The sequence below is a fragment of the Metopolophium dirhodum genome, chromosome 5 (genome assembly GCF_019925205.1).
Source record: "Metopolophium dirhodum isolate CAU chromosome 5, ASM1992520v1, whole genome shotgun sequence".
In the NCBI taxonomy this organism is placed as follows: domain Eukaryota; kingdom Metazoa; phylum Arthropoda; class Insecta; order Hemiptera; family Aphididae; genus Metopolophium; species Metopolophium dirhodum.
This window is the reverse complement of record NC_083564.1, coordinates 18,147,349-18,161,848: the sequence shown is the minus strand read 5'-3', so window position 1 is coordinate 18,161,848 and position 14,500 is coordinate 18,147,349. Positions and strand designations below refer to the sequence as shown.

General features: G+C 30.4%; 1 long non-coding RNA gene across 2 annotated transcripts; it reads left to right on the top strand.

The window, feature by feature from the left end:
* Positions 1–4,494: 4,494 nt before the first annotated feature.
* LOC132945328 (uncharacterized) lies at positions 4,495–10,733 on the top strand. 2 transcript variants are annotated; one of them, XR_009664548.1, is made up of 6 exons: positions 4,495–4,639; positions 5,406–5,700; positions 6,730–6,896; positions 6,992–7,128; positions 7,199–7,374; positions 10,227–10,733. It is a non-coding gene; the product is annotated as an uncharacterized LOC132945328 (long non-coding RNA). The 2 variants fall into 2 exon arrangements; XR_009664547.1 differs by having other exon boundaries at positions 6,730–6,912.
* Positions 10,734–14,500: the final 3,767 nt, after the last annotated feature.

Genomic DNA, 14,500 nt, shown 5'->3' with positions numbered 1-14,500 from the left:
GTTTTTTAATATCTAGTTATTTGTTGTTATAATTATTAATATAATAATTAATATAATAGGTGGTATTTAAGCTAAAGCCTCAGTTAAAAATACGATATTTTAAAATCTATTAAAATTGTTCATAATAATATAATATATTCAAGTAATCTGTTTATTATTTTGTAGCCATGTAAATGGAGTGAAAGATACTAAACTTTATCATCATGGAAATCTTAGAAGTCATTATAAACCAATAGTTACCTACTAGTATTTATAAATTATATAATCCATGCCTATACTCTATGTTTCTATCACAAATAAGAACGGCAGACGGCTTGTGCGCATGGCATTATTTACTACACGGATATTTGACTATAGGCGGTGGCACAGAATAAATTAATAGGTGAGGGGCGACAAACGAGTTTTGCCTGAATGCCTCCCAACGAAAACTGGTTGCCGCCGCCTACCGTAGTTAGGATAGACAAGTAGGTAGTATTTGGGATAGACTGAAGCGTTTCTCCGCCTGGGGGTCGCAATTCGCAATCAATCCAGTGGCCGCTAAATAAGAAATTGGTTCTGGGGTGAGGTATAAGTTTTTATAATAGTAATTGTGGGGGGCTATGTCACCTGGATCCTCGCTTGTTCGTTAAATTTCATAGACCATAATATTATATTAATTTATTATTATAAATTAAATGAGGTAGATAAATGGTTTAATATTGGTTTTCAAAGACATTTAAGTTAACAATTAAATTAAATGTATTATTCATAAAATAATGTCCATCTTTCTTTTTTTTTTTGCTAAAATGTATCGTATGTGTTTGAAAATGTATGATAATTAGGTAGTAATAATTTGGCTGGGATTTTGTTGCACTTTGAATTGTTTTCTGAATCTAGCCTGATTCAGGTAAATTACCCTAGTACCACTAGGTCAGAATTTTCCACATTAAATATTAAATTATATAATTAATTAGTAACCATTTGTAACCATAAGTTCGGAATTTGTAACTTGATTTTTATCGCGGGAAATCCATTTTTCTCCCGGGGGTGCTGCGGTAACGTGACATCAACACCCCCTTAAAGGCAAGCACTTATTGAAATCGAAATATTATCAATTTTTTGTAATCAATTGGTAACTTGACTTTCACCTAAGAACATCCATTTTTCTCCCGGCGGTGCTGCAGCGTAACGTTACAAAGGGAAATTCACTTATTTAAATCGATGTAGCACCAATTTTTAGTAATCAGTTCGTAACTTTTCATAGCCACAAATTCGGAATTCGTAACTTGATTTCCACCTCAAAAAATCCATAAATAAAATTTTAATCGAAATAGATTTTTTTTATCAAATATAAGTTTTTCTATTTCTTTTTAGATTTCTTTTATTTTTTTCATATTTGTTTCATTCAATATCGATTTTTTATCAAATACAGATTATTATTAAATATAGATTTATTATTAAGAGGACGCTAAACAAATGTCGTGCACAATATATTAATAGTTTTAATATATTTTTTGTTTATACTTAAAATGTATAAGTTTTACGCGGTTAAAAATTATATCAGAAGTCGTAAGTTGTAAGTATTAATTAGTTTTATATTTTAACTGTAATAATAGTGAACATTACAGTAGTCCATTAATATTTATTTTATAATATTAAAATATTTTATAGCCAAGTGCTTTATTTACAGTTATTTAAAAAATAAGGCTCTGGGTGGTATATCCCCATATCCTCATATCCCACCTCCCAAATAATTACGCCAGTGCATCGGTCAGAAGCATATATAGTATAATCTAGACATCAGTGGCCAGTAATAATTAAACGCCATTGTAGATAAACAACCTTTTAGTTTCATTAAAAATAATAAAAAAGTGGGCAAGTGGATGTCACCCTGCTGTACAGTAGGTTACAAGTGAGTCACTGTATAATGAACGGTATTAAATTTGAATTTAGTAATATAATATCGTTGTATACAAAAAACGATTCTAAGCAAAGACGGTTTGTCAGTGTGGATATTTTATATTATATTTATATTATTATTACTTACTATTAATATGGGAGCCGGTAAGTTGAATTAATATTATAAAATTACAACAAAATAACTAAAATCGTTGTTCTTGGTTATTTAATATTAAATTATTATGCAATATTATCCAAATTTGAATTAAAATTAACTATAAAAAATTGTTTTTACATATTTTTTAATTTTCTTGGTTACAAAGGTAACTACTTACGTGGAACCTTGTTTTAAATTTTCAATTCTTAACTATAAAAGTTGAACATTTTATGAATTTTTTACTACAAAATCGTTTTTAGATTTTATAAATGTTGTCAAAAATCGAACTTTAAATATCTACTTATAAAAAATACCTATGTTTGGGAATTTACGTATTCGTATCATTTTTTTGACGGGAGCGTTAGGAATTTACCTATTCGTAAAACCTTTTTCATATAAGCAAACAATGTCGGAGTTACCCGTTTTCGCCAAAAGTCCTCCAATTCACTTTTCCGCCGAATGAAAAAGGTTGTAAGTACGAAATCTTGACAGGTTGTGTGACATAATTATAATTTACAAAAGACTTAAAAAATTATGATTTTAATTTGATTTATTAATAGTCGGTATAACACTTTTTAATAGCGGTAAGAAAAACTATTATTATGAACCATGTATTTAATTTACAAAATAATTTTAATTTTCTATGCAAATTATGATATGACTGACATGCCACATGCATATTAAATATTTAAATATTATTCGAATACTAGATTAATTTCGTGGAAAAGTGAATTGGGGGAAAAGGGAAATGTACAGTTTTGGCGGAAACCGGCCATGCCCGACAATGTATGGGAACAGTTTGGGATGCACCACCGGGCGTAGCTACCTACAGGCTCAGCGCGGGCAGGTGGTTGGTGATATGTTAGAGGGGTTGCAGTTATATACATACAAATATAATAACAGTTAATAGTTATAGTAAAATCGAAATATGAAGCAGTAAATTCACGCCAGAACGCTGGAACCAGTGGCGGATCCAGGATTGGTGGCAAAGGGGTGCATTTTCCCGCCCACCAATCGCCGTATTTTCCCTTTGTTCTACACTGTGTTTAGCCAATGTTTGTACTTTTTCCACCCCACCCCCACCCCAAAAAAAAAAATTAAGCCTTGGATTCACCACTAGCTGGAACTATAGTCATTCTTCGTAATAGCATAATGTTTATGGTTTACAAACATAATATTATTACTTAGGTATAGTGTATACCTACAAATGAACTGTCAATGAGGCGTCTTATCAGAGTTATCTGAAGGCCAAGGCCAATTATATTTCGGAGGCCTTTAAATACTTAAATTATTATGGTATTATATACATTTTTAAACACATATTATAAGGTATTAAATTCTATACTTCATCGGTAAAAAATAAATTTTTTTTGAATCTCTATTACATTATTGTTTACCTAATATAAATATCCACCTAGATAATAAAATATAATCCATGATATATCAGCTAAAATTTGTTGTTTTTAAGTCTATGCATCAAACAATCGAAAATGCCCCTACTAAAATCCAAAAGGAGGCGATCTAACTCAAATCCCAAATCATATACGACACGTCCACAGAATCGGACAGAAAAATGATAAAAGTGAATTCGACCATAACATTTATTATTTCGTGAAAATAAATTATTTATCACATATATTTTCTCGTCATGATTCAGTGCATCGCTTTTAGTGTAAACATTTTTCACAACAAACCATCATTTTTCTTAGTAATCTTTTATTAAAAAAAAAAAAATGTAAAATTCTGACAACAATGTTTTATTCGGATATTGGGCACACTGCATTTAACAAACACTCTTTTCTCTTTCACACCGTATATAGGACTTCTCTCTCTAAACGCATATCGATTTCCGTTGGTTTATAGCACTAGTGCACGGACAACTATTCATTATCTGGGCCCGTTTTACAATCATTTTGGTTAATTATAAGCCAACTAGTTTATATGGTCCATAAAAATAACCCCGAATGCCATATAAATAATGTTCTTAACCTCAAAATACGTCTAACCGGCAGAACCGTCTAACTTTGAAACGTTTTTGCCTCGTTGTAATTGGCGGGAGGGAGGGAAGTTGACCGATCTTGTCTTCTAACCGTGCACCAAATTATTTAAATGTCCCGCTGTTTATAGGTTATCACTTATCATGGAAAGTGATAAGTGGAAGATAGTCAAGGTTTAAGGTAAGCCTTGGACGATGGCGACAATTTTTAATTATCGTATCCGGTGTAACCGGTTTACGACTACGTCGCGTTTGACCGTTTCGTGTCGTGTCGATCAAATCGTATTGTGATTGGATATTACTACATTTTTGGTATGATGCAATAACCAAGTTGCCACTGAGTATACCAGGGGTTGACCAACTGTAACCATAGTTACAACGTCCTCGCACGAAACGCCACGTCGACACCACAACTCTAACCTAACCTGTTGCTGTGAAATCGGTTTGTTGTTGTGTTTTTTATTTTGCGTTTTGATCCGTGCATGCTGTTTGGGTTCTGTGTTTAAAATTATGCTGGTCGTTGGACCCCATGAAAATAAACATTTCTCTTCTCATTGTATCAGACTAAGTTATGTAACAGGACAGTGTTAGTTATCAACTAGTTACAGGTATGGTTGAAAATGTTTTCATTTAATTGGGTATTTAATATATAAATATTGCTAATGATATTAGTCTAATCGCAGAGGTTCACAACCAGGGTGGCGCGAACATTATTTACGGTTCAGCGAAATTATTTAAAATATATTGGGTATATAGGGCAATACATATTATATAGGGTGTCTCCGGATTTTAGAAAATGAATAAGGGTGCCGTGAGTCAAAAAAGGTTGGGAACCTCTGGTCTAATGATATAATTTCAATCAGTTGAATACACTTTTTTAGCATACTGCAGGTTTCTTTTATCTTAAGTAGGTACAAGACATACTTTATCGCTTTGTAATTCACTGTGTAATAAGTTTGTGTTCGGCAAGTTTTTTATTCGAGCACCAGTAGGTTTCTACCTTGCCTGGTCTAAGAAGATGGAGCACTCTTTAGACAGTGTAACTGCCCTGATAAAAATGACACCCATATCCAGGTTCAGTCAGGTAACAGTGGTGTGCATCAGAACTGCCTCCTTAAGGTATGGTTTCCAAGATGCGACTAACCGCTGCGTCCAGCTGACAACAAACTGCAACATGTTCCATTGTTCCTAATGGACTAGTATAGTCTCAACCACTAGTCACAGCTAGGAAACCGTACCTTTAGACATTACGCCCCAGATTTTTGTTGCATACCTGTTGAATTTATTGTGTTCTAATTTTGCTCTGACAAAAACTTAGAATAATTATTCTTACTGTATATTTTGTGTACTTATATAATTTTTTTTTGTTTTTAGGCATGTCTCATATACATTTGAAAAGTCATGAAGTATCTTGAGTCAAAGCGTGGACAATTATATATTATGGTGACTGAATACTGCTGGCTGGTATAAAGGAACATCACTAAAAACTAACTGTTCTGGTATACCCATTTCCTAAAACCAGAGTGACACCAGCAAATTAAAAATTGAAAAATAATATTTTTATTTTAATTAAAATATCTGTTTGTCTATTTGGAAAATCCAGAATTATTCATCTTCAGTTCAAGAACAAAAAAATGGTCATTTGTCAAATAATGTTTGATGTTAAATGGTAAGATAATTTTTATTGAACATCTATACTCTATTGGTACCCTAATTTATTTCATTTTCATAGTTCATGTTAGTATACAAGTGATTCCTTTGATTTTGGTGAACTTAAAAAATAAATAAAATTTATAAAAATAATTACCAAATTATAATAAATAAATAAATAATACATTTTTTCATTGAATTTTATTTCAACTAATTTAACCAAAATTTCATCACATTCAACATATGTTTTTCAATAATACATTGTTAATAAAAAAGTCAGAGATCAGCATGTAAATTTTCTTGTTTTTTAATTTTTAGAAATGTATTAACTGATATTATTACACCCAAGTGGTATAACAATTTGAATCCAGAAAAATGTCGGTGTGAATAGCCCCACAAAATATCATTTTCATATAGTGAGATAGATCTCCGAAACCAGAAAGCGGATTTCGCTGTTTGGGGTCTTGTTAGATTCACATTACTTAGGAGAAGAGCAGTGAACATTTTCAGAACTTTATCTTTAATAGTTAAATCACTACATTAAAAAAAATTAAAACAAATTTTATTGGACGTTTTTTGATGTTTTTCAGCTTTACAGCTTTGTTATGAATAAATGATTGGAGATAAAATTCTGAAAATCTTCACTGCACTTCTGCTAGCAAATGTAAATGTAACAAAAAATAACTCTTTTTTTTATCTGTGAAAAATTAAATAATTTTTTTTAAATATCTTAATTCCACATTAGTATCTACTTGATAATTCCTTTTTAATAAGTTATCAACCGACTTTCTAGCTATCATATTTTAGGAGAAAAGTTAAAAAATAGAAATTTTGGAACTGTTCACGTCGACGTTTTAATGGATTCGCGTGGTTATACTGTTTGGGTGTGATATCAAATCTCTCTCATTAATATTTTATATTAAAGCTAGCTAAATTACCTACCTACTCATAATTACTGAGTTACATTTTAATTAATTTCCTATTTAACACAAATTCTTAAAGTTTTCAAAATTTAGACTTTATTTATGTATTTAATATATTTTTATAGATTGTAGTTTTCAAAGTGATTTAAATGAAAATTTACCTTTATATATATACCATCTGAAGCACTCGTAGCAGAAGACCTTCTGTATATTTTGTGTGTCAAGTTGGTTGTCTGAAATACAATCAATATTTTTTCATGTCCAATCATCACCAACATATCATTTAAAATCTGTATGTAGTAATACAGGTATTATAATATAGTTCATTAACTTATGAGTTTTTATGTACCTTTGATACTAATCTAAATGTTTATTCTTCTTAAATAGGTTTGCAAAATGCAACTAAACTTACAGCATCATTAAATATTAACAATGATATTTTGACAATGATTCAAATGCTGTTGGTACTGTTGCTTGCTCCTTCTACTACTGAAACACCATCAAATTCCTTGAGTCCAGAAAATGTAATGTATTAATTAGATGGTTATTTACTTCTAATAAATTAAACAATTAAGTATATAAATGCAGTTTTAGTGTTTCAGTTGGCTTAAAAACATGGGAGGAAAAAATGCTTCCTTACAAGAAATAAATTCAGTGCATAGTTTTTTAATACAACAATTAAAAAAATCTACATTTTGATGTGGGTAATCTAGTATTTAATGATAATACACCAACATTATAGTTGCACCATCTTAACCAGTTCACACTAGGTAAGTTAATAATCATTTGAAAGAATTTTTGTTGGCAACCAATCACACTTTTTTTTACTTAATTTATCAAATTATTAGGGTTATTAATTTTGTTTTTTGCTTTTGTACAATTTATTAGAGATCCATTTCTTGTATTTTAATTTGCTCTTCAACAGACTCAGGATATTATAAATTATTTAACAATTAAAATATAAACAAAGAAAGGTCCAGGGTCTATTTCAAGTTCATTAGCGGATTATGAAGGCTTAACTAGGGGATCTAATCCCAGACAGCTATTTCTCTAATACATATTTGATCACTTTTTAAGTATCAAATACTTTTAGAGTATATAATATTATTTTCTTCGCACTAATAAGTAATTTGTGTCAGTTTTGGAATGGTTTAAAATTAACATTTGTAGTAAATATATCAAACTGTTAAATATACAAATAAGTCTAAAACTATAGTACAATAAATGGTTAAATTAATAATTATACAAATAAATTGATAAGAAGCATTTTGTAAATGTAAAGCTATTTTTTTAGAATTTAGAAAAAATTTATTTGGAATTTTCTAATTAAATATTTTTTTTAAAAATATTATTTGAATAATAAATAAAGTGTTAAAATTGGTACTTTAAATGACTGACAATATGTTATAGTATTTTCTTATTTTATAGGCAATTTTTGTTTAACTTTCCATTGGCTTTGTATACACAAATATAAAAAGAATATATAGGTATCCTAAATATTAACAATATTATAAGTAGTGTTAAAGGGTAGTTTGTTGAGGAGTTTTGACCCTGGTCATTTTTAAGGGGTTCAATACAGTTAATTTTCTGTCAGTTAGTTTGGGTTGTGTAAATGTGTTCGTAGTAAGTGATCATTAGTGTCAGTGACTGTGTTTTAAATAAATAGCAGAGCGCTTACACATGTGCATGTACATGTCAACAGCACATTAAGTAAATATGAATTTATTTGCTTGTTTAGGTCAAAAGTATACATTTTTTACCAATCATATTAACTATTCACCCGATAAAATTTCTGAAAACATATTTGAATTTGTCATAAAATTTAATTGTAAACGACATTTTTACATTTTTTTTTTAAATTTAGAATTTACACAATCTATACATAAAAAAAATTGTATAATTTGCACAACAGATGTTTCTTAAAATTATAATAACTATGTCAGTGGCGTATCTACAGGGGGTTATATGGGGGTGATATCCCTCGGAGACCAAATTTTGCGGTACATCCGAATTGCATGCCAAAAAAATAAATATAAATCGGGTCGTCCGAATTGCATGCCGTCTCTTGGAGGGGTCTGTCCGAATTGCATGCCGTCTCTTGGAGGGGTCTGTCCGAATTGCATGCCATCTCTTAGAGGGGTATATCCGAATAAATAACTTACTTTTCAACTGGAGGATCGTGATTTTGTTACATTACAATAAAACATATAAATATTGTAGAAGGTGACACTGTGAATAAGAATCATAAAATAAAACTCTTTACAAAAATTTAGTTTTGTTTATTTTGTTGTCAGCAATGACATGTATGCCAACTTTTCTACATATAAAAGTCTATTAATTTCATTATTTTGAAATTCCGTCATCACTTAACTTATACTTTTTTCTTTTTCTAATATTTCCCGGCGTCTATTACTTAAATTTGAACTACGCAATTTTACATATATATCACATTGTACTTGCTTTAAGACATCAACTAATTGAAAAATATTAGGACTTGGGGAGTAAAACATGCTATTCAGCTTGGAATGGAATGATAGTAAATAAACGTGTGGTGTACGGCATGCAATCCGGACAAAGCCCTCTAAGAGATGGCATGCAATTCGGACAGACCCCTCCAAGAGATGGCACGCAATTCGGACAAACCCCTACAAGAGACGGCATGCAATTTGGACATTTTTTTTTTTTGGCATGCAATTCGGATGCAGCCAAATTTTGTACACAATATAACATGTAAATGATAACTAGGAACATACCTACTCTCGATTTTCTCTTCCACATCAAATCTTCATGTTGCAGAGCACTAAAAGTACTAGGATTTGTGAAACGAATAGCTTCCGAATTCAAGCTCGAATCTTCAATAAAAGTACTTTATTCTTCCTTAGTTAGATCTATTGTAGAATATGGCTTAGTGTTATGGGACCCGCATACAACTTCTAGCTTCCTCCAACTAGATCGTGTCCAAAGTCGTTTTTTATCATTCGCTGCCTATGTATGCCTATATATCCTATGATGCGCATAGCTAATGAACAACCATCATTTCTTATTTAACCAAATCGTATTATTATAATTGTTATTTTTATTGTTCTATTAAATTAGATATTTTTTCAATTTAAATGTAATTGTATACTTAATGAACTCTTGTAATGTAATTGGGCTCTGCTCGTAGTGTTTGAAATAAATAAACAAATAAATATGAATATAATATACGTATACTCAATGTGCATTAAGAATTGTATATCCACCCCTTGAAAAAATCCTAGATGTGCTACTGAACTGTGGTTATTATTTATAACTTCAATATTATTAACATTTCATAATAACTAATATTCATAATTAAAAAAACTAATTTTGAATTTTGAAAGAGTTGTGGATTTTCAATGAAATGGTGAAATATTTTCAAGAAAACTTTATGTACAGTTCAGCTATGTTTTCCAAAGTTTTATCTGATGACAAGGAAAGACGGTAAAGACTAGGGAACTTGGCATAAGATAGGTCTATTTTGGTAGAAAACTAACTGGATCAAATCTCCTTAAAGTGAAGTGCTTTTATTAATTTTATGACCTTGTATAACTTTTATAATGTTCCTTTCATTTTTTTTAAACAAAATGTTATTTGATTTTAGTGAACAACAACCAAATGAATCATTGGTTTCATTGTTAATCGCATTGATTAGATACAAATAATGCGGTTTGTTTTAAGCCACCAGACTAAAAACTTAAACATAGTTCACATACTCAGCAAACTAATATGTAAGTTTAATAGTATTATATACTCTATTCAACTTAAGAAACATAGTCAGCGGCGACCAGTATTTGACAGCGGCGGTCATGTACCTCCTATTGTTCTCCCACAGTTCACGTTCACTACCTACCCGCTACTAGATTATTCACAGTACTATAAACTTTGCATACTAATGTTGTTAAAAACTTTACTTGTCCAATAACATTATCAAAATATTTAAATTAATTTTAAGTTATTATCTAATTTATACAGTGAACCTAATGAGTCTGTTCAATATTGTAAATTGGTATTGACTCAAAAAATAATATTATATGATAGAAAAAACACTATAATAATAATCAAATATATTGATATAGAATTTTATTTATTTATTCAATTTAATGTTCAATAACTGCATATTATATACATATTGAACATACTAACATAGTATAGGTAATATAATATGATTAATATAATAATAGTAGCTTAGTTTATATCTATAGAATAATAATATATTCAACTTATTTTATATTAATTATATTAGGAACATTATATTGACATTTTAAATACGTTTATAAATAAATAATAACGAATTTACGTATTATAACTTGAAATAAATTAGGACCCCAAGCGAATAGTGGCGTACTCTATTGAGAGATATCTGAACTCATGAATTTTTGTTCATTTTGGCATCCGATTTTTTAAATGGTGGAATAGGGAAATCTTATCTTCTCTACATCGTGGCTGAATTTAATTAAAAAATTAACCTATAATTTACAATAATATTAATACATTGTTTTATTAAATGTGTGTACCATAAAGTTGTCTTAAAGATAATATATAGTCATAAAAAGAGTAGATACGCTTTATGAACAAAAAGGGGTCATAATTAGATATTCTAGTATTTCAAAGGTTAAAGAAAAAACAAAGTATCCCCCCTCAAAAAAAAAAAATTTCTAGCTACGGAACTGGTCACAACTGAATATAATCGTTTTATATTATAATATTGCAATCAATGTTATGATGTTTAATTCAGTTTCGAAATATGCAACTCTATAGAATTTAATAAATCATTTTTTTTATGCCATAAAAAATAGCCGTTTTCTAATTCGGAGGACGGTCTAGCGTCCAACCGTTGCCGACTACCACTAGTCACGGCATAAGTTATTCAAACCATAACGTAATACTTCGTCTTGATTCTTCATATCGAACACATATAAGAAAATGTCAAAGTTGTCGAATGCAACGCAATCGTGGAACACCAAATAATAATTTTATGTCTGCTCGTGTATCAATCTTCCGACATATTGTCAAATTGCTACTTTTGATAAATGACTTGTCCCATACATCGACGTTGTTGTTGAATAATTCAACGTACTTGACTTCTTTTAGAGGTGTACCCCCTCTCTCGTTATCTTCCGACATGCTGTCGATATGATGTAGTTTTAAATTTTTATATTGCTATCAATGGTGTTTATAAAATATATTGATATCGAAGTGTCGATACCGAAATGGTACCGTCGTTCAAGCATTGTCTTAAATAATGTTGATTTATTATTTTCATTATTCTTATGAATATTATCTTCATAGTTGCGTACTACCACTAGTCACCGCCTAGGTTATTCGAAGCGTTAGTTAGTTCTTCGTCTTGATTCTTCATATCGAACACAAATATGAAAATGTCAAAGTTGTTAAATGCAACGCAATCGTGGAACACCCAAATAATAATTTTATGTCTGCCCGTGTAATGTCAATTTGCTACTTTGGCTAAACGATTTGTCCCATACATCGACGTTGTTGTTGAATAATTCAACGTACTTGACTTCTTTTAGAGGTGTACCCCCTCTCTCGTTATCTTCCGATATATTGTCAAATTGCTACTTTGAATAAATGACTTGTCCCATACATCGACGTTGTTGTTGAATAATTCGACGTACTTGGCTGCTTTTAGAGGTGTACCACATCTCGCGTTATCTTCCGACATGCTGTCGATATGATGTAGTTTTATATTTTTATATGGCTATCAATGGTGTTTATCAAATATATTGATATCGAAATGTCGATACCGAGCTGGTACCGACGTTTAAATATTGTCTTAACCCTTTGACGAGTAAATTATTTTCCATAGTTGTACACCCAGAGAGTGAATTGTTTTTACCAAAAAACCGCACTTTTCACCATAGTAACGACGGAAATTTACGTCGCAATTATTGTTACGTAAAAGAGTAAAGACGGATAAATACGTCCTATTAATTTGTACAATAAGCGTGAAGACGGAAATAGACGTCATTAGAAAAAGTATAACTCAAAGAGGAATGACGTAAATTTCCGTTTAGTATATACCTAATTTAATAAAATTTAAATTAATTTTAGTATTTACTTTGCGTAAACGATTTGTCCCATACATCGCCGTTGTTGTTGAATAATTCAACGTACTTGACTTCTTTTAGAGGTGTACCCCCTCTCTCGTTATCTTCCGATATATTGTCAAATTGCTACTTTGAATAAACGACTTGTCCCATACATCGACGTTGTTGTTGAATAATTCGACGTACTTGGCTGCTTTTAGAGATGTACCACATCTCTCGTTATCTTCCGACATGCTGTCGATATGATGTAGTTTAATATTTTTATATTGCTATCAATGGTGTTTATTAAATATATTGATATCGAAGTGTCGAATTGTCAGTTAAGTTATTTTAATATAATTAAGTTAAGTTAAAAATCGTGTTTTCTTTCGTTAACTCGTTAAGTTAAAAGTTAACTTTGAAAAAAAAGTAACATAACTTAGTGTAAAGTTAAAATTTGCTAATTTTCAAAAATAAAAAATTCCAGACACATTGGTTAATTAGATGGTTTTTCTTTACGTTCAAGAAAATTACTAGGGAAATTTAAAATGATACATCAAAGTAAAAACACATTCAACAATTTGCATTATTCATCGAACGAAAATTAACTTATTTAAGATATTTTTCAAATAAAATTAACTTGAAGTTAACACGTTCATCTTGAAAAATAGTAACTTATTAAAAGTTAATTTGAAAAAAAAAGTAACGATTTAATTAATTTAACTAAAATTAACTTACCGTTTTAACCAATTCTTAACTTTTAACTCGTCAATGCCCAGCCGTTCAAATATTGTCTTAAATAATGTTGATTTATTATTTTCATTATTCTTATGAATATTATCTTCATCGTTGCGTACTACCACTAGTCACCGCCAAGGTTATTCGAAGCGTTAGTTAGTTCTTCGTCTTGATTCTTCATATCGAACACAAATATGAAAATGTCAAAGTTGTTAAATGCAACGCAATCGTGGAACACCCAAATAATAATTTTATGTCTGCCCGTGTAATGTCAATTTGCTACTTTGGGTATACGATTTGTCCCATACATCGACGTTGTTGTTGAATAATTCAACGTACTTGACTTCTTTTAGAGGTGTACCCCCTCTCTCGTTATCTTCCGATATATTGTCAAATTGCTACTTTGAATAAATGACTTGTCCCATACATCGACGTTGTTGTTGAATAATTCGACGTACTTGGCTGCTTTTAGAGATGTACCACATCTCTCGTTATCTTCCGACATGCTGTCGATATGATGTAGTTTTATATTTTTATATTGCTATCAATGGTGTTTATCAAATATATTGATATCGAAATGTCGATACCGAGCTGGTACCGACGTTTAAATATTGTCTTAACCCTTTGACGAGTAAATTATTTCCCATAGTTGTACACCCAGAGAGTGAATTGTTTTTACCAAAAAACCGCACTTTTCACCATAGTTACGACGGAAATTTACGTAAAAGAGTAAAGACGGATAAATACGTCCTATTAATTTGTACAATATGAGTGAAGACGGAAATAGACGTCATTAGAAAAAGTATAACTCAAAGAGGAATGACGTAAATTTCCGTTTAGTATATACCTAATTTAATAAAATTTTAAATTAATTTTAGTATTTACTTTGCGTAAACGATTTGTCCCATACATCGCCGTTGTTGTTGAATAATTCAACGTACTTGACTTCTTTTAGAGGTGTACCCCCTCTCTCGTTATCTTCCGACATGCTGTCGACATGGTGTAGTTTTAAATTTTTATATTGCTATCAATGGTGTTTATAAAATATATTGATATCGAAGTGTCGATACCGAAATGGTACCGTCGTTCA